This window comes from Manis javanica, chromosome 10 (assembly GCF_040802235.1).
Source record: "Manis javanica isolate MJ-LG chromosome 10, MJ_LKY, whole genome shotgun sequence".
Taxonomy (NCBI): domain Eukaryota; kingdom Metazoa; phylum Chordata; class Mammalia; order Pholidota; family Manidae; genus Manis; species Manis javanica.
In genome coordinates this window covers 35,517,416-35,543,552 of record NC_133165.1, presented here as the reverse complement: position 1 = coordinate 35,543,552, position 26,137 = coordinate 35,517,416, and the positions used below count along the sequence as shown (strand labels likewise).

At 44.2% G+C, this 26,137-nt stretch overlaps 1 long non-coding RNA gene across 2 annotated transcripts; it reads left to right on the top strand.

The window, feature by feature from the left end:
• Positions 1-51: 51 nt before the first annotated feature.
• LOC108398350 (uncharacterized) lies at positions 52-22,920 on the top strand. Of its 2 annotated transcripts, none has more exons than XR_012122202.1 (3): positions 52-253; positions 15,919-16,024; positions 22,091-22,920. It is a non-coding gene; the product is annotated as an uncharacterized lncRNA (long non-coding RNA). The 2 variants fall into 2 exon arrangements; XR_005057082.2 differs by lacking the exon at positions 22,091-22,920 and adding an exon at positions 16,667-18,596.
• Positions 22,921-26,137: the final 3,217 nt, after the last annotated feature.

Genomic DNA, 26,137 nt, shown 5'->3' with positions numbered 1-26,137 from the left:
AGCCGCAGCCTTCTCCAGCCCCCGCCCCGCCCCGCCCCACCCCGCGGTGGACGCGGGCCATTTGGTGGCTCCCTGGGCGCGTTATGACGGCTCCTCTCCGGACTGGCCTGGGACTCTCTGCCGTGCCCTCTGCGCTTTCTGCTGTCGCTTAGCTTTTCGTATTTCAGACCCTGCAGGGACTCCAGAGGCCTGCTCTGCTTGGCTGCTCTGCGACACCCTCTTCTCGAACAAGGGATCTCCTGCTAACACCAAAGTAAGAGCCACCTCCTCCAAAGCGGAGACCCACAGAGCTGGCACTCGCTGGGAATGCACAGGGGCAAACGGCCTGGAAGGGGTGAGATTGGGCCAGGATCCGAACCTGCGAGGCGATGGGGATGCAGATACGAATCCTGCCTCCAAGAGTGTGCTTGTGGTCAGGGTATTGGTAGGGCGGGGGGTGGGGGCGGTTGAAATGAGAATCTAGATGGTCTTTGAACTAGTGACAGTCGGCGCATCTCGCTTTTGCTGAAGTCTTAGCGCTGGAAAAGAATCCAGTCCTGACTTTAATGACATCTGGCAATAGTGGAAAGTGTAAATGCAATGAGAATGGATTACACTGGTTATTTCTCAGGTTTTGTGATTGCGATTGTGGTAGTAATGAATACACCAAACCCTGGTGTGTGTAGGCACAATTTCAAAGAACCTTATAGAATTTTTGCAATATATGTCTAGCACTTTATTTATTATTAAGGTATCGATATACAATCTTAAGTTTCACATGAGCAACATTGTGGTTACTACATTCACACATATTATCAAGTCTCCCCCCATTGCAGTCACTGTCCATCAGCATAGTAAGATGTCTAGCACTTTTATATTTAAGCATTTTTCTGCTACTTTATCCCACTTCTGGGGTTGACAGAGCAGCAATAACTCATTTTTTGCTTTTCTGTCTTGGTTTTCCCAAGTAATAAAGCCAGTTTACTGTCATGTAGACCCTGGGCTCAGCCTCTTACTAGCTGTGTGACTTCAAGCAAGTTAGTTAACCTCCTTAACATCTCGACTGTACCATCTGTATAAGAGGAGGATGTCACCTACCTCATAATTGTAAAAATTAAATGAGGAAATGGTAAAATTCCTGGTCCACAGTAATCTATATTGAACATCTATCCACTATGTGTTCTGGCAGCATTATGGGCATTTTACATGTATAATTTCCAAATCTCTTATATTATAGCTAGAAATACCTAGAGAGGAAGGAACTTGCCCACTGTAACATAGCTTTGGTCTCATAGCACATTGCTATGAAAACTATTTCTTCTTACTTACTTTCCAGTTTTATTGAGACCTTAATATTTATTCTTGAATGCCCATACATTTTTTTAATTCCAAATTCTCCCAGTCCAAAGTCACCTCCAGGTGAGATCCCGGAGTACATGGATCCATGTTGAGAGTTCTCTCTGTCATCTGCCACAGGGCCCTACATGAGGGAGAAGTGGTTAATTTATCCTTAGTGCAGCAAAAGGAGGGAAGACTCCTAGAAGGCCTGTGGCTTGGGCTCTCCTGGCCCCAGGACCTTCCTTGGGTCATCTCATCCCTCCAAGTTTAATCCCCCCTTTCTCTACCCAGACAGCACCCAAGGCCAGTCCTGGGCCACACTCCAACTGTCTGTCTGTAGGCCTTTCTCCTCTTTGTCTCTGGCACACAGTCTGCCTCCTACCTAAGATCCAGGGGATTGAGGCCAACCCTTTCAAGTTCTGTAAACACTGCAAATGCCTCCTTGTCAGAGTTACATGTGCCTCTCCTGAGTTGTCTTAATGAACTTTGATCCTAATTCGTTCCTTAAATTCTTCTCCAGAGTGGATACCACAGCCTTTACAAGTTCCCTGAGGGTGGGGAGGATGCAGCCCCTTGAAGGCCCGCTTAGATGCCACTTTGCCTGAAAGCCCTTAGCGTGGTGATAAGACTGCAGGTTGCGTTTCAAACTGCCTGTATTTAAATCCTGTGCCATTTATGCTAGCTGTATGACCTCAGGCAAATTGTTTTATTTCAAGCTCATTGTCTATAAAATAGGAATAATAGTCATTTTGATATCAGTTTTCAATATTCAGCAATTTTTAAGTTCTGAAATGTTGGTATAATGTTTGGTATAATACTGTTAACTTCTCTAAAATAATCTGAAATAAATCATTTTTATGTTGAGATTAAGATCAATGACTTAGTCAATTTATGTGAAAAGACATACTGATATTCTACAAATGTGTACAGATCAGCTCCTGCATGAATCTCAATATGCATCTGTATTGAGCTACTGTAAAGCTTCTGTTATAAGCATGAGTATTACTCTAGGGCAAAGAATGCAAAAAAGTGCCTATGGATATGAGAAAAAATTGAAATTGACACATGGGATCTCCATCTATACATGATGAAAATGAAGAAAAAAAGTACTACATATGCTTCCTTTGCAACCAAAACTGTAGCTCATGAGCATTAAAAATGTGCAGACTTTGCAAAATAACAATTGTTAAAGAAAGATCTTAACTGTATCTAGTAAGAGGTGGAAATATCTGGAGAAGGATGTTTCAGCCTTGCCCCCTTGATTTGTTTCCCACACAGCAGCCATAGTGTTTCACCTAAAACCCAAATCCTGCTACTTAGGGCATGTCACTTCCTTTGCTTAAGCTTTCCCGTCTTCCTGATTAGGAGCCAATGCCCTTACTATGTATGGCCCAAAAGGCCCCACCGGGTCTGCTCACCCTCCCAGTCCCCTCCCAATCCCTCTTAAGCACTTTTCGCCCAGCCATGCTGGCTTCTTTGCTCTGTTGCTTCAAGCTCCACCTGCCTTTCCACTTGAAGCCTCTGCTTTTACTGTCCCCCTGATACCCAAATGGTGCCCACCTTCACTTCCTTTAGCCTCTACTTAAAGAAGCCTTCCCTAACTGCCCTATTTGAAATAATAACAACCCAGTTGTCTCTTTCCTGCCCTGCTCGTTCTTTTCCCAAGCCCTTGTCTCACCTGATTTATCTATTTATTGTTTACTTATTTAAGGTCTGTCTTCCTTGAGAGCTGGGAGTTTGTTTTGCCTGCTGATAAGCCCCAGCCCGAGAGGGGGACTGCCTCATAGAGGATGCTCTGTAAATACTGGATGCTTCGGTGAATACTGGAATCAGATGAAAATATTTGGAGCTAGAGTAAAACCCCTTCTTCATCCCATTTCGTTCCATCCCTCAAGTTGGATAGCATTGCAAAGAGCTTCTGTAGACTCCAGAACTTCATGATCAGAAAGACCCTGTGATTCAATAACACTGCACCATTCATGTGCTGTCTTAGTCCCAAACTGGAGGGGGAGAGGGAGCCAAGATGGTGACGTGAGTAGGACAGTGGGAATCTCCTCCCAAAAACATATATATTTTTGAAAATACAACAAATACAACTATCCCTAAAAGAGAGACCAGAAGATACAGGACAACAGCCAGACTACATCCACACCTGCGAGAACCCAGCGCCTCATGAAGGGGGTAAGATACAAGCCCCAGCCCCTGGAAGGAGGAGAGGAGTTGGAGCGGGGAGGGAGAGGGAGCCCAGGATGGCTAAATACCCAGCCCGCACCCAGAGCGCAGACACACAGTGCGAGGAGTGCAGGAAACTAGCAAAACAGGACAGTAAAACCTGCGAGCAGGTCCCTGCAGCCGGCACACCTGGGACAAAAAAAAGTGAGTGCTTTTTGAAAGTCTTAAAGGGACAAGGACCCCACAGCTGGATGGAAGCATCCCGGGACATTTAGCCTAGCAGATGGGAATCCCGGGGAAATCAGGGTGCCCTAACCCCTGGGCAGCAGCGCAGCTCTGAGACCCCTCACGGTGATCAACAGCCCCCTGCCCATTCCCCCTCCGGTGCAGCCCTGCCATAGCAGAGCAGCAGCCTGAGGCTGGCAATGCCCACAGCAAGGGAGCTTCCTCCATAGCGGCCAGGCAAGAAACAGAGACCCAGTCTACGTGCAGCTGCCCAACACAAGCTGCTAGGGGTCGCCGTTGTCCCAGTAAAGAAAGGTCAGGAGCAGGTGGAAAGGGTCTTGGTTCTCCCAACTGACAGACGAGCCAACAGCATACCATGCATCTTTCAACATGAAAAGGCAGAAAAATTTTATCCAGACCAGACTAACCCAGACATCCTCCACATCCTCCCCTAAGAAGGAATCTGAGGAGATAGATTTAACCAATCTTCCTGAAAAAGAATTCAAAATAAAAGTCATAACCATGCTGATGGACTTGCAGAGAAATATGCAAGAGCTAAGGAAGGAGAATACAGAAATAAAACAATCTTTGGATGGACTTCAAAGCAGAATGGACAAGATGCAAGAGACCATTAATGGACTAGAGATCAGAGAACAGGAACGCAGAGAAGCTGATGCAGAGAGAGATAAAAGGATCTCCAGGAATGAAAGAATATTAAGAGAACTGTGTGACCAATCAAAATGGAACAATATTGCATTATAGGAGTACCAGAAGAAGAGAGAGAAAAAGGGATAGAAAGTGTCTTTGAAGAAATAATTGCTGAAAACTTCCCCAAACTGGGGGAGGAAATGGCCTCTCAGACCACAGAAGCACACAGAACACCCATGACAAGGAACCCAAGGAGGGCAACACCAAGACACATAATAATTAAAATGGCACAGACTAAAGACAAGAACAGAGTATTAAAGGCAGCCAGAGAGAAAAAAAAGGTCACCTACAGAGGAAAACCTGAAGAGCCCCCACCAGTAAGATGGCGAACTTCTGGCTTCTCTTCCGGGTCCTCAGTTCCCGACGGCGCCACCTGAAGACCAATCACCTCTCGCACCCCCTCCCAATCCCAGCACCTAGCCAATAGCCACAAGCCCCGTAGAAGTAACACCACAATCACCCCATGCCCCTTCCTATATAACCCAGTACCTTTCCCTAATAAAGCAGAATTCTCCAGTGAATTGCCGCTGTGAGTCACTCCTTTCCTTTCAAAACCCATCAGGCTATCGTCACACTTGTCAACAGAAACCTTATAGGCCAGAAGAGAATGGCATGATATATTTAATGCAATGAAACAGAAAGGACTTGAACCAAGAATACTGTATCCAGCACAATTATCATTTAAATATGAAGGAGGGGTTAAACAATCCCCAGACAAGCAAAAGTTGAGAGAATTTGCCTCCCACAAACCACCTCTACAGTGTATCTTAGAGGGACAGCTCTAGATGGGAGCACTCCTAAAAAGAGCACAGAACACAACGCCCAATATATGATGAATGGAGGAGGAGGAATAAGAAGGGAGAGAAATGAAGAATCATCAGACAGTGTTTATAGTACCTCAATAAGCAAGTTAAGTTAGACAGTAAGATAGTAAAGAAACTAACCTTGAACCTTTGGTAACCACAAACTTAAAGCCTGCAATGGCAATAAATACATATCTTTCAGTAATCACCCTAAATGTAAATGGACTGAATGCACGAATCAATAGACACAGAGTAATAGAATGGATAAAAAAGCAAGACCCATTTATATGCTGCTTACAAGAGACTCACCTCAAACCCAAAAACATGAACAGACTAAAAGCCAAGGGATGGAAAAACATTTTTCAGGCAAACAACAGAGAGAAGAAAGCAGGGGTTGCAGTACTAGTATCAGACAAATATGCACCCAATACAGGAGCACCAACATATATGAAACAAATATTAACAGAATTAAAGAAGGAAATAGAATGCAATGCATTCATTTTAGGAGACTTCAATATACCACTCACTCTGAAGGACAGATCCACCAGACAGAAAATAATAAGGACACAGAGGCACTGAAGAACACACTAGAACAGACGGACCTAATAGACATCTACAGAACTCTACATCCAAAAGCAACAGGATACACATTCTTCTCAAGTGCACATGGAACATTTTCCAGAATGGACCACACACTAGGCCACAAAAAGAGCCTCAGTAGATTCCAAAAGATTGAAATCCTACCAACCAACTTTTCAGACCACAAAGGTATAAAACTAGAAATAAATTGTACAAAGAAAGCAAAAAGGCTCACAACCACATGGAGGCTTAACAACATGCTCCTAAATAATCAATGAATCAAAGACCAAATTAAAATGGAGATCCAGCAATATATGGAAACAAATGACAACACAAAGCTCCAACTACTGTGGGATGCAGCGAAAGCAGTCAAGAGGAAAGTATATAGCAATCCAGGCATATTTAAAGAAGGAAGAACAATCCCAGATGAATAGTCTAATGTCACAATTATCAAAATTGGAAAAAGAAGAACAAATGAGGCCTAAGGTCAGGAGACGGAGGGACATAATAAAGATCAGAGAAGAAATAAATAAAATTGAGAAGAATAAAACAATAGAAAAAATCAATGAAACCAAGAGCTGGTTCTTCAAGAGAATAAACAAAATAGATAAGTCTCTAGCCAGATTTATTAGGAGAAAAAGAGAATCAACAGACATCAACAGAATCAAAAATGAGAAAGAAAAATCATGACGGACCCCACAGAAATACAAAGAATTACTAGAGAATACTATGAAAACCTATATGCTAACAAGCTGGAAAACCTAGGAGAAATGCACAACTTCCTAGAAAAATACAACCTTCCAAGACTGACCCAGAAAGAAACAGAAAGGAAATCTAAACAGACCAATTACCTTCAACGAAATTTAAGTGGTAATCAAAAGACTACCCAAGAACAAAACCCTCAGGCCAGATGGATTTACCTTGGAATTTTATCAGACATACAGAGAAGACATAATACCCATTCTCCTTAAAGTTTTCCAAAAAATAGAAGAGGAGGGAATACTCCCAAATTCATTCTATGAAGCCAACATCACCCTAATACCAAAACCTGGCAAAGACCCGACCAAAAAAGAAAATTACAGACCGATGTCCCTTATGAAGATAGATGCAAAAATACTCAACAAAATATTAGCAAACCGAATTCATAAATACATCAAAAGGAGCATACACCTTGACCAAGTGGGATTCATCCCATGGATGCAAGGATGGTACAACATTCGAAAATCCATCGTCATCCACCACATCAACCAAAAGAAAGATAAAAACCACATGATCATCTCCATAGATGCTGAAAAAGCACTCAACAAAATTCAACATCCATTCATGATAAAAACTCTCAACAAAATGGGCATAGAGGGCAAGTGCCTCAACATAATAAAGGCCATATATGATAAACCCACAACCAACATCATACTGAACAGTGAGAAACTGAAAGCTTTTCCTCTGAGATCGGGAACAAGACAGGGATGCCCACTCTCCCCACTGTTATTCAACATAGTACTGGAGGTCCTACCCATGGCAATTAGACAAAACAAAGAAATACAAGGAATCCAGATTGGTAAAGAAGAAGTTAAACTGTCACTATTTGCAGATGACATGATATTGCACATAAAAAACCCTAAAGACTCCAATCCAAAACTACTAGAACTAATACTGGAATTCAGCAAAGTTGCAGGATACAAAATTGACACACAGAAATCTGTGGCTTTCCTATACACTAACAATGAACTAATAGAGAAATCAGGAAAACAATTCCGTTCACAATAGCATCAAAAAGAATAAAATACCTAGGAATAAACCTAACCAAGGAACTGAAAGACCTATACCCTGAAAACTATAAGACACTCTTAAGAGAAATTAAAGAGGTCACTAACAAATGGAAACTCATCCCATGCTCCTGGCTGGTCACGAAGAATTAATATCGTCAAAATGGCCATCCTGCCCAACACAGTATACAGATTTGATGCAATCCCTATCAAATTACCAGCAGCATTCTTCAATGAACTGGAACAAATAGTTCAAAAATTCATATGGAAACACCAAAGACCCTAAATAGCTAAAGCAATCCTGTGAAGGAAGAATAAAGTGGGGGGGGGGATCTCACTCCCCAACTTCAAGCTTTACTACAAAGCCACAGTAATCAAGACAATGTGGTACTGGCACAAGAACAGAGCCACAGATCAATGGAACAGAATAGAGACTCCAAACATTAACCCAAACATATATGGTCAATTAACATTCAATAAAGGAGCCATGGACATACAATAGGGAAATGACAGTCTCTTCAACAGATGGTGCTGGCAAAAGTGGACAGCTACATGTAAGAGAATGAAACTGGATCACTGTCTAACCCCATACACAAAAGTAAATTCGAAATGGATCAAAGACTTGAATGTAAGTCATGAAACCATAAAACTCAGAAAAAAACATAGGCAAAAATCTCTTAGACATAAATATGAGTGGCCTCTTCTTGAACATATCTCCCTGGGCAATGGAGACAAAAGCAAAAATGAACAAGTGAGACTATATCAAGCTGAAAAGCTTCTGTACAGCAAAGGACACCATCAATAGCACAAAAAGGTATCCTACAGTATGGGAGAATATATTCATAAATGACAGATCCAATAAAGGGTTGACATCCAAAATATATAAAGCGCTCACACACCTCAACAAACAAAAAGCAAATAATCCAATTAAAAAGTGGGCAGAGGAGCTGAATAGACAGTTCTCTAAAGAAGAAATTCAGATGGCCAACAGACACATGAAAAGATGGTCCACATAGCTTGTCATCAGAGAAATGCAAATTAAAACCACAATGAGATATCACCTCACACCAGTAAGGATGGCTACCATCCAAAAGACAAACAACAACAAATGTTGATGAGGTTGTGGAGAAAGGGGAACCCTCCTACACTGCTGGTGGGAATGTAAATTAGTTCAACCATTGTGGAAAGCAGTATGGAGGTTCCTCAAAATGCTCAAAATAGAAATACCTTTTGACCCAGTAGTTCCACTCCTAGGAATTTACCCTAAGAATGCAGCACTCCAGTTTGAGAAAGACAGATGCACTCCTGTGTTTATTGCAGCACTATTTACAATAGCCAAGAAATGGAAGCAACCTACGTGTCCATCAGTAGATGAATGGATAAAGAAGATGTGGTACATATACACATTGGAATATTATTCAGCCATAAGAAGAAAACAAATCTGACCATTTGCAACAACATGGATGGAGCTAGAGGGTATTATGCTCAGTGAAATAAGCCAGGCAGAGAAAGACAAGTACCAAATGATTTCACTCATCTGTGGAGTATGAGAACAAATAAAAACTGAAGGACCAAAACAGCAGCAGAATCACAGAACCCAAGAATGGACTAACAGTTACCAAAGGGAAAGGGACTGGGGATGATGGGTGGGAAGGGAGGGATAAGGGCTGGGAAAAAGAAAGGGGGCATTACAATTAGCATGTATAGTGTTGTGGGGGGTATGGGGAGGGCTGTGCAACACAGAAGACAGGTGGTGATTGTACAGCATCTTGCTATGCTGATGGACAGTGACTGTAGTGGGGTAGGGGGGGGGGACTTGGTGCAGGGGGTAGCCTGGTAAACATAGTGTTCTTCATGTAGTTGTAGATTTATGATGGCAAAAATAACAAAAATAAAAAATAAAAATAAATAATAAAAATCTGGAGAGGGAGAGCGGCACAGACCAAATTTGACCCTCCTACAAAAGAGCTTCCTACCTCAGTGTTTAAAAGATTTAGAACATAATTCACATAAATGTCTTGATTTCTTATTTGTCTTCAAAAACTGGGAAGACCTGTTGGCCCTGGTGCATTTTTCATGGCACCAGGCACCAGAGCTCAACACTGACCCCTCCAGGCCATGCTGGGCCCCAAGTCATCCTAGCCTCCACAGCCCCTACCACATTCAACCCCTTTCATTTCTGAAGAATAGATACTACTATTGTGTGTCTTACCGGTTCATGCCATGGTACCATACTCTACAATTCCTTTTGTCCAAGTATCCATTCCAAATAGTCTTTTTCAGATTTATTCCTGCTGGTATTTATTCCTAGTTGTGGAACTAACATCTGTATGGTATTCCACTATATGAATAAACCAAAATTTGGTTGTTCATTCCACAACAGGACCAATTGGTGGTTGGATATTAAACTCCCTATTTGAAAAATGGTTATCGGTTTATTTGGGTTTTCTGTTTCTTTTCAGTACATTTTAGTAAGTTATATATATATTTTTTCTGTGCATTTTATTTTTTTTATTAAGGTATTATTGATATACAATCTTACAAAGGTTTCACATGAGCAACATTGTTGTCATTACATTCCCCCATATTATCAAGTCTCTCCAAACCCCACCACAGTCACTGTCCATCAGTGTACCAACATGCCACAAAGTCACTGCTTGTCTTCTCTGCTACACTGTCTTCCCTGTAAGCGCCCACACCAAGTATGCCAATCATAATGCCCCTTAATCCCCTTCTCTTTCCATTCCCACTCACCCAGCACTCCCCTTTGGTAACCACTGGTTCCTTCTTGGAGTCTGTGAGTCTGCTGGTGTTTTCTTCCTTCAGATTTGCATTGTTGTTATACTCCACAAATGAGTGAAATCATTTGGTACTTGTGTTTCTCTGCCTGGCTTATTTCAGTGAGGATATCTTCCAGCTCCATCCATGTTGTTACAAATGGTAGAATTTCATTTTTTTCTTATGGCTGAATAGCGTTCATTTTGTATGTGTGCCACATCTTCTTTATCTATTCATCTACTGATGCACACTTATGTTGCTTCCATGTCTTTGCCATTGTAAATAGTGCTGCAACAAACATAGGGTGCATATGTCTTTTTGAATCTGGGATCTTGTTTTCTTTGGGTAAATTCCTAGGAGTAGAATTACTGGGTCAAATGGTATTTCTATTTTTAGTTTTTTGAGGAACCTCCATACTGCTTTCCACAATGGTAGAACTAATTTACATTCCCACTATCAGTGTAGGAGGGTTCCCCTTCCTCTGCATCCTTGCCAGCATTTGTTGTTCCTAGGCTTTTCTATGTTGGCCCATCCTAACTGGCGTGAGGTGATATCTCTTTGTGGTTTTAATTTGCATTTCCCTGATGATTAGCGATGTGGAGCATCTTTTCATGTGTCTGTTGGCCATCTGGATCTCTTCTTTGGGGAAGTGTCTGTTCAGCTCCTCTATCTATTTTTTAATTGGATTATTTGCTTTTTGTTTGTTGAGGTGTGTGAACTCTATATATTTTGGATGTCAACCCTTTATCGAATCTGTCATTTATGAATATATTCTCCCATACTGTAGGATGCCTTTTTGTTCTATTGGTGGTGTCCTTTGCTGTACAGAAGCTTTTCAGGTTGAGATAGTCCCACTTGTTCATTTTTGCTTCTGTTTCCCTTACCCGGGGAGATATGTTCATGAAGAAGTTGCTCATGTTTATGTCCATGAGATTTTTGCCTATGTTTTTTTCTATGAGTTCTATGCCATGTGAGGTTTTTATCTAATCACTCACCACGGTCCCTTTCTTCAGTTGACCTGGGGGCTCCTTCCATGGCTCTTTCCCCCCAGTTCAGGATCCAGCCTGAGGGTTATTGCATTTAGTTGTTATTTATTGCAGTAAATGGTTGTAAGTCTTTAGTCTCCTTTAATCTAGGACATTTCCTCTATTTCTCTTCTGTTTATGACATGGCATTTTTGAAATATAGTCCCCCCTCTTTTTTTAATAGAAGATTCCTCATTTTGGGTTTTGATGGTTCCTCGTGATTAGAGCCAGGTTATACCTTCCAGGCAGGAGCACCTTGTCTGTGTCGTGCCCTTCTCCCGACACCACGGCTGGGGGACATGATGTCCATCTGCCCTTCGTTCCTGATGCGAATTTTGATCACCTGGCCAAGGAGTCTGATTTCTCCACTGTATATAGTTACTGGTTTTTCCTAACGAGCAGTCTGTGGGGAGACTTTAAGACCACGTGAATCCTCTGCTTCTCCCTGAAGCTGCCCCCTGGACTGAGCATCTGTTGGTGACTCTCTCCTGAGCCAGTTTTTGCTGTGATGGTTGCAAAGTGACACATCATTTTAATAGAGTAGGTATCATATGGTATATGAATACTTTAAACATAAGCATTTTGTCTCCTCCTCAAGCAATCTCTGTAAATTCTGCTATTTATAGAATTGTGGGTGTAAAATTGGTTTTCTAGAACTTCATGGGCCGGAAGGGTGCTATGACGCCCGTGATGGTCATGTCTTTGCTTGGCTGTTATATTTTAAGGGAGTGCTTCGTGGCCCCCACCCCAAAGTTTACCCCTGGCACCCAGGGTTATAGGCACCCTCTTGGGTACCACATGCCAGCCCGACCAGGTGGGAGGAGCCCTGTGCCAGCTCTGTCCCTCTCTGTCCCTGGCCACAGCATTCTGAGTGACCTTGGGCAAGGGAGGCAGGAGCAGGGGAGGAAGCCCTCATCCTTCCAACTCGGACTGTGGGTCTCCTGGCCACGGTGCTCACCTAGAGACAGGAGAAGCTTGGCCACACAATCTTCCAAGGGACAGGCCCATGGGAGAGGGCAGGACCCTATGCCAGACCTGCATGCAGGGCAGCAGGGGAAGTACAAAGATTGTGTGTGCCAAGCAGCCGCCATACGTGAGGTGCCTCCCCCCCAGGACCTGATGTCCATAACTTTTGTGGCTTTGTCCTCCCAGCAACCCTGTGAGGTATATGGGGTCATCCCAGTTACAGACTTGAAAACCCAGGCTGGGAGCCTCAGCTCTGGTTCTCATTTCCTCCTACCCAGTCCCCAACACAGGCACTCAGTGCCTTTGTAAAACCCATTGGCTCTTGCCTCTTTCCCTCAACTTCCCCTAAAGTGCTCCTTCCCTCCTGTCTCACCATGGCCCAAACACACAGCAAAGAGACTCTTCCTGCCCCAGGGCCTTGGCACATACTACTCCCCCAGGTGTCCCACCCCACTTCCTGCCTGACCCCTCTCTGCCACTTTCAGAGGCTCCTGCTGATCAATCCCTTGCTCTCTCCAGGAAAAGCACTGACTCCGAGGGACACTGTGAAGCAGCCCCATCCACACCAGCACCCCTTTGGCTTGCCCCGGCAGGGCCCCCTCCAGGCAGGGGGCCAGGACTGTCACTTTGGAGACCACAGTGTTTGTAACAATGATGTGCCCACTTCTGCGGACAATGCCCCACCCCAGACCCCCTGCTGGACCAGGAGGCTTCCTCAAGCACGACCTCCCACAGAGAGGGGTACAGCCCTAGCCTGGCCCTGGGGCCTTCAGCTGGGACACCCTGGACTCCCGGCAGTTTCTGGAGTTTGTTCTGGGAGGTGGGGTGACCCGGCCAGGCCCTTGAGCTGTCTGAGGACCATCTTGGTATCATGGACATGTCCCTGTCCGCCCTTTCTTCCCCTCCTTCTCCTGTGTACCCCTCAGACCCAGAGAGTCATTGTCCTGGGAAAGGGTCACAGGAGCCCCAGCTTCATGCAGTACTGAGGAGGGAAGTTCAGCCCTCAGGAGCCAAGTGGGGACCCCCTTCTCTGCAGCCACTTCCAGGCCAAGGTTGTCCCCAGGGCTCTTTGTCCCCATATACTGAGCCTCCTTCAAATAGTGGTACAGGTTCCCTTCAGCCTGTCTGCCCAGCCAAGTTCGAGGTGTTGGGGGGCAAGGTTCATCTTCCTGCACAGCCCCCAACACCAACACACACACACAGCTCCAAGCTGCTGGCCATAGAGTGGTCACCAAGGCCAGAAGCCACAGTATTAGGAAATTTGGGAGATCCTCTCCTTACCATGACCACTGACCTGGCTTGGAGCTGGGGTCGGGTGGCCCAGGAAAGCCCAGAGCCAGGGCTTTAGGCATGTCTTGGCTGGTCAGTAATATGGTGACCCCTGGGCTGACTGGGTGTTCCAGAACTGGGCCTCTCACCTGCAGATGTGCTTGCGAAGCTATGACATAGGCATCCGCGGACCCTTGACACATGCACACTCAGGGGTCATGCGTGCACACACGGCCACGTGGGGAATGCATTTGCAGCCAGCCACACTCAGGACACACCGAAGCTCACACTTGGGTCACAGGACGGAGCCCCAGGCCTGCCAGGTACACATGGGCAGCCTAGCTGTGCACATACCCAGGTAGACGTGGGTGAGTGTTGAGGAACGTGTGTGCTGTGCACACCTGTCAGAATGCACATGTACCAACAGGTCCCTTTGGTCTCACCAGGCATCTGCCCAGAGCTTTTTAAGCCCCACCGATTTCCTGTAGCCAGGAAAAGCCCCCAAGGGTTGTTGGCAGCAAGAAAAACCTATGTGTCTCTCCCCCTTCCTCTCAAGCCCTCCTGAGTTACTCCAGGCCTGTGTGTGGCAGGAGAGCCAGCACTGGCCCAGCAGCCCCCACCTCTAGAGCTGGAGGGCTGGAAGGTTACTGCCCTGTGCCCAGCACCACCGCAGAGGGTGGCCTCCACTTGGAGCCTCCCCTGCCAGGGATGAAGGGGGCAGCCTGATGCCCCATCGTGGTACTCTGACGGCACCAGGACCAGTATGCAATCCATGCCCTGGGGGCAGCCAGTCAGCCTCACCGCCCCCTCCCCTCTCCCCAGTGGCTTTCGGTAGCTTTCGCATGTGGTTTTATTAATAGCAGTCTAGAAGCGATGCTTTAGTGGCCTAATGCAGAGTCAAATGCTACTCTTTCCAGCAAAATCAGGCAGCTTGCCCACCCACAGGAGGCACTGATTCATCTACTAACAGCCAAAGGCCCACATGAGGGGTGACTGAGCCTCAGGGTGTGCTTGCAGGGGGCCGGTGACAGAGAAGCTCTGTCCTTGTGAGCAGGTCCACCTGTCCGATGTGGGCTCAGTCATGTCCCCATCCTAAGTCCTCCCGCGCCCTTCCTCTCCCCAAAGTGGAATTGTTGAAGTGTGGTGAGTCTGTGCTCAAGACAATGAAGCTTGTGACTGAGGTCCAGGACCCCTGCAGTTGTCTGCTTCTTTCTGTGGGCATCCTGGGCTCCCAGATTGCAGGCATCTCGGTGCCAGGAGTTGGTCTCAATCACGTTTCACATGGGCGCCAGCTAATTCCTACTCATCAAAGTCCAGGGCTGAGCTGCACTGCCCGCACAGAGGGCATTCAGCGGGAACAGGTAGAAAACCAGAGATGGGGCAGTGGGAGGGTGGGACGGTGGAGGCATTTGCATCTGGATCTGTTAGAGGCATGAGTGGGCCCACCGGAGAAAATGAAAGATCTCCCCAATGCACAAAGTAGTGACAGACCAGCTCACTTAAGTTTGATGAGTCCGGTGAGAACGCAGCATATCGGGCAGCTGATGCTGTCTCCTGTGGCAAGCTTTCTGTAGATCAAATAAACAGTCAACGTTTTGCAAGCTTTGTGGTCATTTTACAGGCTTTGCAGTTGAGGTTCCTTCCCTGGGAGACTGAACAAGGGCATGGAGTTTAACAGCTGAATGTGTCTGCAAGCTTCATCCCCTTTCTCAGGCGCTGTGTCAGCAGAGGCCTAGAGGAAGCAGCGGGGACACCCAGGGGCAAGCAAGAGTTTAGTAAAGGGCTGTGTGCACCGGTGTGGACAGGGTTAAGGGAATGCACAGGGGACTCTGGGAAGCCACTGCTACCCCAAGGGGCAAAACGATCGAACCAGGCAGAAGCAGCAGTGGTGAGAGGCCCCCAGCAGGTGGAGTGGTCCAGCAGAGAAGGAACTGGAGTAAACAGCCCCACCTCGCTCCTGCAGCCCCCCCATTGGCTGAACCCAACCCGAAGTCAAGGCCAAGGAGCCTGCCGGAGGACCAGGGGGCATACAGACCAGCCCTCGGGGCACAGCCAGTATGCAAGGGTGTGCAGAGTGGGTCTGAGGGGAGGGGAGAGATGAAGAGCAATCAACACAGTGTCCATCACAAGACAGATCCGGGATAGGCACAAACAGCACCTATTCTCTGGGCATCTGCTGCCTCATATAAATGTCCTCTGTCCTTCCAGTACTTACCAGCCCAGCATATTGAAATTCAAAGAGCTGCTACAGACAAGATTCTTTACTCTCAAGGCTTAGCCAGCACCACGTGGTTTCTGCTTTCTTTCCAGGTCACGTCAGGCACTAGCTTAGCCCAGTCTCCCCACCGACCAGCTGGATGGAGCGACCACCCAGGAAAAGCATCTCTGGGGTGCAGCCTTGTCCACCACCCTCCAGGTATGTGGGCTGCCCCATTACTCCTCTTACTGAGCCTGAGTTTCCTCATCTGTGAAATGGAGAAAATAAAACCAATCTCATGCCCTGGTGGGTCTCAGTGAGACCGCGAAGGAGACCTCAGTTAAAGTTTCCACTCGGTTGTTTCTTCCACTGGCCCAGTCTAGGGGAGAGTTGCTCCTTCTTCATCTGCAGGTCCCTGGGGGCCCTTCCCCCACCCCCGCTTGGTGGGCCCCTTGGCCATCGAGTTTAGGGGCCGGCACATTGCTCACACAGTACAAAGGGGCCCCGAAAACTCAGCACAGCCACAGGCACCCCTGAGTTGAAGCTGCAGGAGCAGCAGCCTCTGTGCCCAGCCTGGTCAGGGGTACGGGGCAGGGTGCTGAGAGCTCTAGACCAGGCCTGTGCTGACTCTTCTTTTTAAACCTATACATTTTGAGATAATTTCAGGCTTAAAGAAGAATTGCAAGAGTAGTAGGATTCCCAGTATGTCCTTCCCCAGCTTCCCCTCCCGTACCCCTCTTGCCCACCCACAGGATGATGCTGGAAACTAGAACATTGACATTGGCAGGAGACTACTGACTGCAGGACAGGCTTTATTCGGGTTTCACCAGCTTTTCCTCTAACACCCTCTTTCTGTCCCAGGATCCTGTCAACGATCCCATGTGCATTTATCAGACACGTCATGTCTCCTTAATCTCTGATCTGCCATCATTTCTCAGACTTGCCTGGTCTTTCGTAACCCTGACACATTTGAAGAGCACTGGATAGTTATTTTCTCCAATGCCTCTCAGTTTGGGTTGGTCTGGTGTTTTCTCATGATTAGATTGAGCACAGAGATGCTGTCCCTTCTGCACCAAGTCAGGAGGCACCTCATTATGTCCTTTTACATGTGATGCTCACCCTGATCGCTTGATTAGGGTGATGTACACCAGGGTTCTCCACAGCAAGTTACTCCTTTTCCCTTTGTAATTCACAGCTATTTTGGAGGAGATACCCTGGTATTATGCAAATACCTGATTTCTTGTTAAACTTTCCCCACTGATCTTTGCATCCATCCTTGTATCTTGCCTATGGCAATTATTACTGTGATATTCAAATATGGATTTTCTAATTCCTTCACTCTCTCTTTATGCACCAGAATTCTGTGAGGAAGAGTAGTCTCTTCTTCTTCATTAACTTATTTCCCAGGTATTTCATTATATTACTATTGGTCACGGATATTTATTTTACACTTCCTGTTATTTTGCAGTACTATTTCTATTTACTTTGTTGTTCAAGTTCTTCTACCCTGATCACTATGAGCACTTCAGTTGGCTCCCCTTTTTGCCTTGACATACCTCTACCCTTCTGGGTTTTAAGCACTTCCTTATTCCTCCAACATGCTCCAAGCTCATCTTATAGTTCCCTGCTGCAGCCCCTGGGATCAGCCATTGAGATATAAACCTGAAGCACTGGCAACTAAAAGGGGAAAAATAGATTAATTGAACTTCATCAAAATCTAAAATTTTTTGCATCAGAGGATGCCCACCAAATGTGGGAAGATGTTTGCAAATCATATATCTGATAAAAGATCTAGTACCCAAAATATATAAGAAACTCTTACAACTCAACAATAAAAAGACAACCCAGTGAAAAAATAGGCAAAGGATCTGAATAGACATGTTCCAGAGAAGATCCATAAATGTCCAATAAGCACATGAAAAAATGCTCAGCATCATTAGTCATTAGGGAAATGCACATCAAACCCTCAGTGAGATACCACTTCACACCTACCAGAAGGGCTAAAATAAAATGACAGACACTAGTAAGTGTTGACAAGGATGTGAAGAAGTTGGAACTCTCATACATCACTAGTGGGAATGTAAAATGGTTCAGCCACTTTGGAAAATGGTTTGGCAGTTCCTCAAGATGTGAAACAGAGTTACCATATGGCCCAGCAATTTTACTCCTAAGTATATACCCCAGATAACTTTAAATATGTGCACACAAAAACTTGTACACAAATGTTCCTAGTGGCATTATTCATAATAACCAAACAGTGGAAACAATATGAATGTCCATCAACTGAAGAATGGATAAACAAAATGCAGAGATCCGTACAACAGAATATTATTTGGCCATCGAAAGGAATGATGTACTGATACATGCTACAGTGTGGATAAACCAAAATGTTACGCTAAGTGAAAGAAGCCAGAAACAAATGGTCATATATTGTATGATTCCATTTATATGAAATGCCAAGAATAGGTAAATACATAGAGACAGAAATGAGCTTGCTAGTTGTTGGGGGAAGGTCTCAGTCTAAGGGGGAGAGGGAATGAGGAGCAATGTCTTAATGGATATGAGGCTTATTTCAGAGTGATGGAAATTTCTTAGACCTACATAGAGCTGGGGTATGTACTAAATGCCACTCAGTGCCTCTTTGAAATAATTTCATGTTATGTAATTTTCACCTCATTATTTTTTTAAATTTTGCATTAGAATTATGACATTTCCATGTGGGAGGAGTATGAGTTAATGTTACCATCAAACTGTATTAATCATCTTCATTAAATAATCATGTGTGATCAGATATTTTTATTTCTTCAGTTAATTTCAGGGGGAAAATTCAACTGGTGCAATTGATCGTTTAATAGAAAAAAAAGGAGGAAAAAAGTACCAAGAACCATTTCAGCAACTGCACTAGATTTGGGCTTGGCAGGGGGTAAATGAATACATTTTTAAAAAATTTCCATCGTGGTAAAAATCAAATAACATGAAACTGACCATCTTAACCATTTTAAAATGTACAGTTCAGTAGCGTTAAGTATACTCATACCGTTTTGACATAGATCCCTAGAACGTTTTCATCTTGCAAAACTGAAACTCTGTACTCACTAAACACACGTACCCCCTGCCCCTGCCACCCACCATCCACTCTCTGTCTGTGTGACTCTCATTGCTCCGGATACCTCATACAGGTGGGGTCATGCGGTATCTGTCTTTTTGTGACTGGCTTATTTCACTCATCCTCATGTCCTCACATTCATCCATTTTATAGCAAGTGTCAGAACTGCCTTTGTAAGGCTGAATGATGTCCAGTTGTCTGTATATATCTTTTTTGTTTCTTTTTTTTTTTCCATTTGGCATTATCTTATTTTTGTTTTGGATCCAGATTTAGTGAGATATAATTGACAAATAAAAAATTATATTTGTTTAAGGTGTACAATGTGGTGTATACAAATGCACTTGAAATGATTTCCACAATCAAGCTAATTAACATCCACCCTCTCAGGAGCTTTTTTGTTTGGTGAAAATACTTAAGATCTTAGCATATTACAAGCACACAGTACAGTCTTATTAACTATAGTCACCTCGCTGTACGTTAGGTTCCCATGAGTGAATCTGTTGGATGTCACCTGATTTAAGTTATCAGGATGGTAATTTCATATTATGTGTGTGTATCAAATCATCGTGGTGTTAAATTCACAAATGTCATTTATATATCAATAGGGGGAAAAAGCATAACGTTCCTTGTTGGAAAAAATTTTACTCTTAAGTTACAAGAGAGCTAGGGAGCAAGTGGGAGCTGGCACAGGGCTGGTGTCAGCAGACTTGGCCTGGCTTTGCATCCATGGCTGTGGGCCTGCTGTGGCGTCTGGCGATCGTGGGCAGCAGTGAGGACCTTCAAGCCTGATTCTCCTGAGGAGCAAGGCTCTGGGGCCCCCCTGCCCCGCCTCCATTTGGCTCCAGTTCTGTCTCAGCAATAAGGGTATCCGGGGGCCAGTGAAGAAGGCTTTTCGCAGTGTCATTATCTGGAGTTACCAGGAGACCACCCCCACACTTCCCCATTACTCAGAAGTCTGAGGCTCGTGAAAATGACAGAACTGTCCTGACCACACTCGAGTGTATGGGCAGTGGAAATAAACACAAGGATGTCTTCTAGATTTTCTGGGAGAATGTTGTGTAAAGGAGGAGCTTCCTCTGGGTATTTTTCTGCTCCTCGGGTAGAAGAACCCCCTCAGCCTGGTGCTGATCTTTACTTCAGATTTGTCTGTGCAAGAAAAATGAAATGAAATAGCAGATCAAATAAAAACCAGAAGAAAGACAGGAAACAAAACAGGAAGAAAAGGGGAGCCGAGAGGCAATTATTTCACTGTGCTCCCTTTACAGGGTTAAGCTGGATGCAGGACTGTTGGAAATTAAAAAGAACTGAGTGGAGGAACAAGAAGCAGGAAAAAATTGATTAGGTGGGAAACACTGATTTGAAACAGTGTTGGATGACCTTGATGCATCCAACATCTGGGGGTGCTGACAACACGTGGAGTTCATTGAGGCTTTGTGCCAGGAAACAGGTGACCTGGAGCTACAGTCCAGGCTACCATACTCCATTTTTTGTTTTTTCCTAGGAAAAAAATAATTTTCAGGAGAATATTCTTCTGATAACTTTCATCATTGAACTTAATGAACTGACCTTAAAATTTCATATAGGAGGAAAAAGTATAGATGTCCAGTTGAGGGTGGAAAACCTATAATGCTGCCTCAGCCAGCTTTCCAATATAAAAACCACGATGAGGATAACTCACAGTGACTTCAGGTCGCAGGTGGCCTGGGTGGGGATGGAGCCAGGGAGGAATGGTCTACACCGAGGACCTCAGTGGGCATCACTATTTGAAAAGTGTTCTTTGAAAGTATGATCCCTTGAAATTTTTCGGATGTTTGGAATATTTCACAGCAAGCTTTCTTTTTTTTTTTTTTGAGGATTAATTTGCATCCAGTAAAACACAAAAATCTTAGTTTTCCAGATTAACGGATTTTTACATAAGTATTCTTCAGTGTAGTCACCACTCAGGTCAAAATATAGAACATTTCCAGCTCCACCCAGGCTCCCTTGTGTCCCTCCCCTGCCACACCGAAGAAAGAACCAATATTTCTACCTCTATCATCACTGATGAGTTTGGCTTATGTACTGTTTGGGGTGTGTGGTTTTTTAGCTCACATTACACTTGAGAGAGCCATCTCTTTCTCGAGGTAGCAATAGTGCATTTTTTCTTATTGTTGCACAGAATTCCATTGCATGAATGTACCACAATATCGTCATCCTTCTACTTGTTTGGTAATACTATTTATTTTTAATTGAGATATAATTGACATAGAACATCATATTAGCTCCAGGTGTATAACATAAGGATTTGGTGTTTGTATATATTGCAACATGATCACCATGATACTAGTTAATGTCCACCACCATACATATTCACAATTTTTTTTCTTGTGATGAGAGCTTGTACCATCTACTCTTCACAACTTTCAAATATATGATACAGTATTGCCAACTCTAGTCCCCATGCTATATATGACATCTCCAGTACTTACTTATTTTATAACTGGAAGTTTGTACCTCTTGAACCCCTTCACCCATTTTCCCCACCCCTCACCCCCTGCCTCTGGCAACCACCAGTATGTCCTCTGTGTCTATGAGTTTGGTTTTATTGTTGTTTGCTTAGATTCCACATACAAGTGAGATCATAGAGTGTTCGTTTATCCATTCTTCTCTTGAGGCACAAGTGGGTTGAGATAGTGTATACTAACCCATGCGGACAGAGGGAAAGAGGAAGTTCGTAACAACGTTATACAATAAGAGGGACAGACAGCCTGATGCCAGGATCTGGGAGGTCTGTTGACACTAATCAAGCCTCTGTGCCCCCTGACTCAGGCCTCAGGAAGCTCCAGGCTGCTCAGGAGTAAGGTCCACATAATGGCAGCTCCTTAGGAGGTGCGGGCACGGGAGGCTGAGCAGAGGCACACACCTAAGATCAGATTGAGAGTGGCTCCCACCCACCCTCCACCTGAGTATCTCACATGGGACCCAAGCAGTGTGCAGTGAGAGCCCTCCTTCCATCTGCACTTACTGAGCTATTCCCAGATCAGAGAGGAGGGGAGAAAAATGTAGCAGTGTACGACCTATAAAAACACTGCAGAAGGGAGGCGGAGCCAAGATGGTGGTGTGAGTAGAGCAGCAGAAATCTCCTCCCAAAACTGCATATATCTATGAAAATATAACAAAGACAACTCTTCCTAAAATAGAGACAAGAGGACACAAGACAACATCCAGACCACATCCACACCTGCGAGAACCCAGCACCTAGGGAAAGGGGTAAGATAGAAAACCTGGCCCGGCGGGTCCTGAGTGCCCCTACCCCCAGCTCCCAGCGGGAAGAGAGAGATATGAGCAGGAGGGAGAAGGAGCCCAGGACTGCTGAACACCCAGCCCCAGCCATCCGGACCAGAGCGCAGCCACAGTGCATGTGTGGGGTCCTGGATACTAGGGAAACAGGGCAGCAGGACCGGTGAGCGGGTGCCTGAGGCCAATGCCAGAGAACAAAGAAATGGGAGCGGCCATTTTTTTTTTTTTTTTTTTTTGGCGAGTGCTTTTTGGAAGTCTTAAAGGGACAGGGACCCCAATACTAGGGAAACAGGGCAGCAAGACCGGTGAGTGGGTGCCTGAGACCGGCGCCTGAGGACAAAGAAAATCATGCGTTTTTCTTTTTTTTTAAAATTCTTTATTTAATTTTTTTGTTGTTGTTGCTGTTGTTGTTTTGGTTTGGAGAGTGCTTTTTGGAAGTCTTAAAGGGGCAGGGCAGAACACTTAGTCCAGAGGCAGGGAATCTGGGGATCTCTGGGCACTCTGACCCCCTGGGCAGCAGGGAGCACGGAGGCCCCTTATGGAGATAAATAGCCTCCCAGCCGCTCCCCCTCCAATGGGGCTCCACCATTTTGGCCGCAGCAACAGCAGAGGTTAACTCCATAGCAGCCGGGCAGGAAGCAGAAGCCCTGTCTGTGCACAGATGCCCAGCACAAGCCACTAGAGGTCGCTATTCTCCCAGGAGAGGAAGGCCACAAACCAACAAGAAGGAAAGCTCTTCCAGCCATCACTCGACCAGCTCTGCAAACTGTCTCTATTACCATGAAAAGGCAAAACTACAGGCAGACAAAGATCACAGAGTCAACACCTGAGAAGGAGACAGACCTAACCAGTCTTCCTGAAAAAGAATTCAAAATAAAAATCATGAACATGCTGACAGAGATGCAGAGAAAAATGCAAGAGCAATGGGATGAAGTCCAGAGGGAGATCACAGATGTCAGGAAGAAGATCACAGAAGTGAAACAAACCCTGGAAGGATTTATAAGCAGAATGGATAAGATGCAAGAGGCCATTGAAGGAATAGAAGCCAGAGAACAGGAACGTATAGAAGCTGACATAGAGAGAGATAAAAGGATCTCCAGGAATGAAACAATACTAAGAGAACTGTGTGACCAGTCCAAAAGGAATGATATCCGCATTATAGGGGTACCAGAAGAAGAAGAGAGACAAAAAGGGATAAAAAGTGTCTTTGAAGAAATAATTGCTGAAAACTTCCCCAAACTGGGGGAGGAAATAATCGAACAGACCACGGAAATACACAGAACCCCAAACAGAAAGGATCCAAGGAGGACAACACCAAGACACATAATAATTAAAATGGTAAGGATCAAGGACAAGGAAAGAGTTTTAAAGGCAGCTAGAGAGAAAAAGGTCACCTATAAAGGAAAACCCATCAGGTTATCATCAGACTTCTCGACAGAAACCCTACAGGCCAGAAGAGAATGGCATGATATATTTAATACAATGAAACAGAAGTGCCTTGAACCAAGGATACTGCATCCATCACGACTATCATTTAAATATGATGGCAGGATTAAACAATTCCCAGACAAGCAAAAGCTGAGGGAATTTGCTTCCCACAAACCACCTCTACAGGGCATCTTACAGGGACTGCTCTAGATGGGAGCACTCCTAAAAAGAGCGCAGAACAAAACACACAACATATGAAGAATGGAGGAGGAGGAATAAGAAGGGAGAGAAGAAAAGAATCTCCAGACAGTGTATATAACAGCTCAATAAGCGAGCTAAGTTAGGCAGTAAGATATTAAGAGGCTAACCTTGAACCTTTGGTAACCACAAATTTAAAGCCTGCAATGGCAATAAGTACATATCTCTCAATAGTCACCCTAAATGTAAATGGACTTAATGCACCAATCAAAAGACACGGAGTAATAGAATGGATAAAAAAGCAAGATCCATGCATTTGCTGCTTACAAGAAACTCACCTCAAACCCAAAGACATACACAGACTAAAAGTCAAGGGATGGAAAAACATATTTCAGGCAAACAACAGTGAGAAGAAAGCAGGGGTTGCAGTACTAATATCAGACAAAATAGACTTCAAAACAAAGAAAATAACAAGACATAAAGAAGGACACTACATAATGATAAAGGGCTCAGTCCAACAAGAGGATATAACCATTCTAAATATATATACACCCAACACAGGAGCACCAGCATATGTGAAACAAATACTAACAGAACTAAAGAGGGAAATAGACTGCAATGCATTCATTTTAGGAGACTTCAGCACACCACTCACCCCAAAGGATAGATCCACCGGGCAGAAAATAAGTAAGGACACAGAGGCACTGAACAACACACTAGAACAGATGGACCTAATAGACATCTATAGAACTCTACCTCCAAAAGCAACAGGATGTACATTCCTCTCAAGTGCACATGGAACATTCTCCAGAATACACCACATACTAGCCCACAAAAAGAGCCTCAGTAAATTCCAAAATATTGAAATTCTACCAACCAATTTTTCATACCACAAAGGTATAAAACTAGAAATAAATTCTACAAAGAAAACAAAAAGGCTCACAAACACATGGAGGCTTAACAACATGCTTCTAAATAATCAATGGATCAATGAACAAATCAAAATAGAGATCAAGGAATATATAGAAACAAATGACAACAACAACACAAAGCCCCAACTTCTGTGGGACGCAGTGAAAGCAGTCTTAAGAGGAAAGTATATCGCTATCCTGGCACACTTGAAGAAGGAAGAACAATCCCAAATGAATAGTCTGACATCACAATTATCGAAACTGGAAAAAGAAGAACAAATGAGGCCTAAAGTCAGCAGAAGGAGGGACATAATAAAGGTCAGAGAAGAAATAAACAAAATTGAGAAGAATAAAACAATAGCAAAAATCAATGAAACCAAGAGGTGGTTCTTTGAGAAAATAAACAAAATAGATAAGCCTCTAGCCCAACTTATTAAGAGAAAAAGAGAATCAACACAAATCAACATAATCAGAAATGAGAATGGAAAAATCATGACAGACTCCACAGAAATACAAAGAATTATTAAAGACTACTATGAAAACCTATATGCCAACAAGCTGGAAAACCTAGAAGAAATGGACAATTTCCTAGAAAAATACAACCTCCCAAGACTGACCAAGGAAGAAACACAAAAGTTAAACAAACCAATTACGAGCAAAGGAATTGAAACAGTAATCAAAAAACTACCCAAGAACAAAGCACCCAGGCCAGACAGATTTACCTCGGAATTTTATCAGACACACAGAGAAGACATAACATTCTCCTTAAAGTTTTCCAAAAAATAGAAGAGGAGGGTATATTCCCAAAATCATTTTATGAAGCCAACATCACCCTAATACCAAAACCATGCAAAGACCCCACCAAAAAAGAAAATTACAGACCAATATCCCTGATGAATGTAGATGCAAAAATACTCAACAAAATATTAGCAAACATAATTCAACAGCATATCAAAAGGATCATACACTATGACCAAGTGGGATTCATCCCAGGGATGCAACGATGGTACAACATTCGAAAATCCATCAACATCATCCACCACATCAACAAAAAGAAAGACAAAAACCACATGATCATCTCCATAGATGCTGAAAAAGCATTTGACAAAATTCAACATCCATTCATGATAAAAACTCTCAGCAAAATGGGAATAGAGGGCAAGTACCTCAATATAATAAAGGCCATATATGATAAACCCACAGCCAACATTATACTGAACAGCGAGAAGCTGAAAGCTTTTCCTCTGAGATAGTGAACTAGACAGGGATGCCCACTCTCCCCACTGTTATTTAACATAGTACTGGAGGTCCTAGTCACGGCAATCAGACAAAACAAAGAAATACAAGGAATCCAGATTGGTAAAGAAGAAGTTAAACTCACTATTACCAGATGATATGATATTGTACATA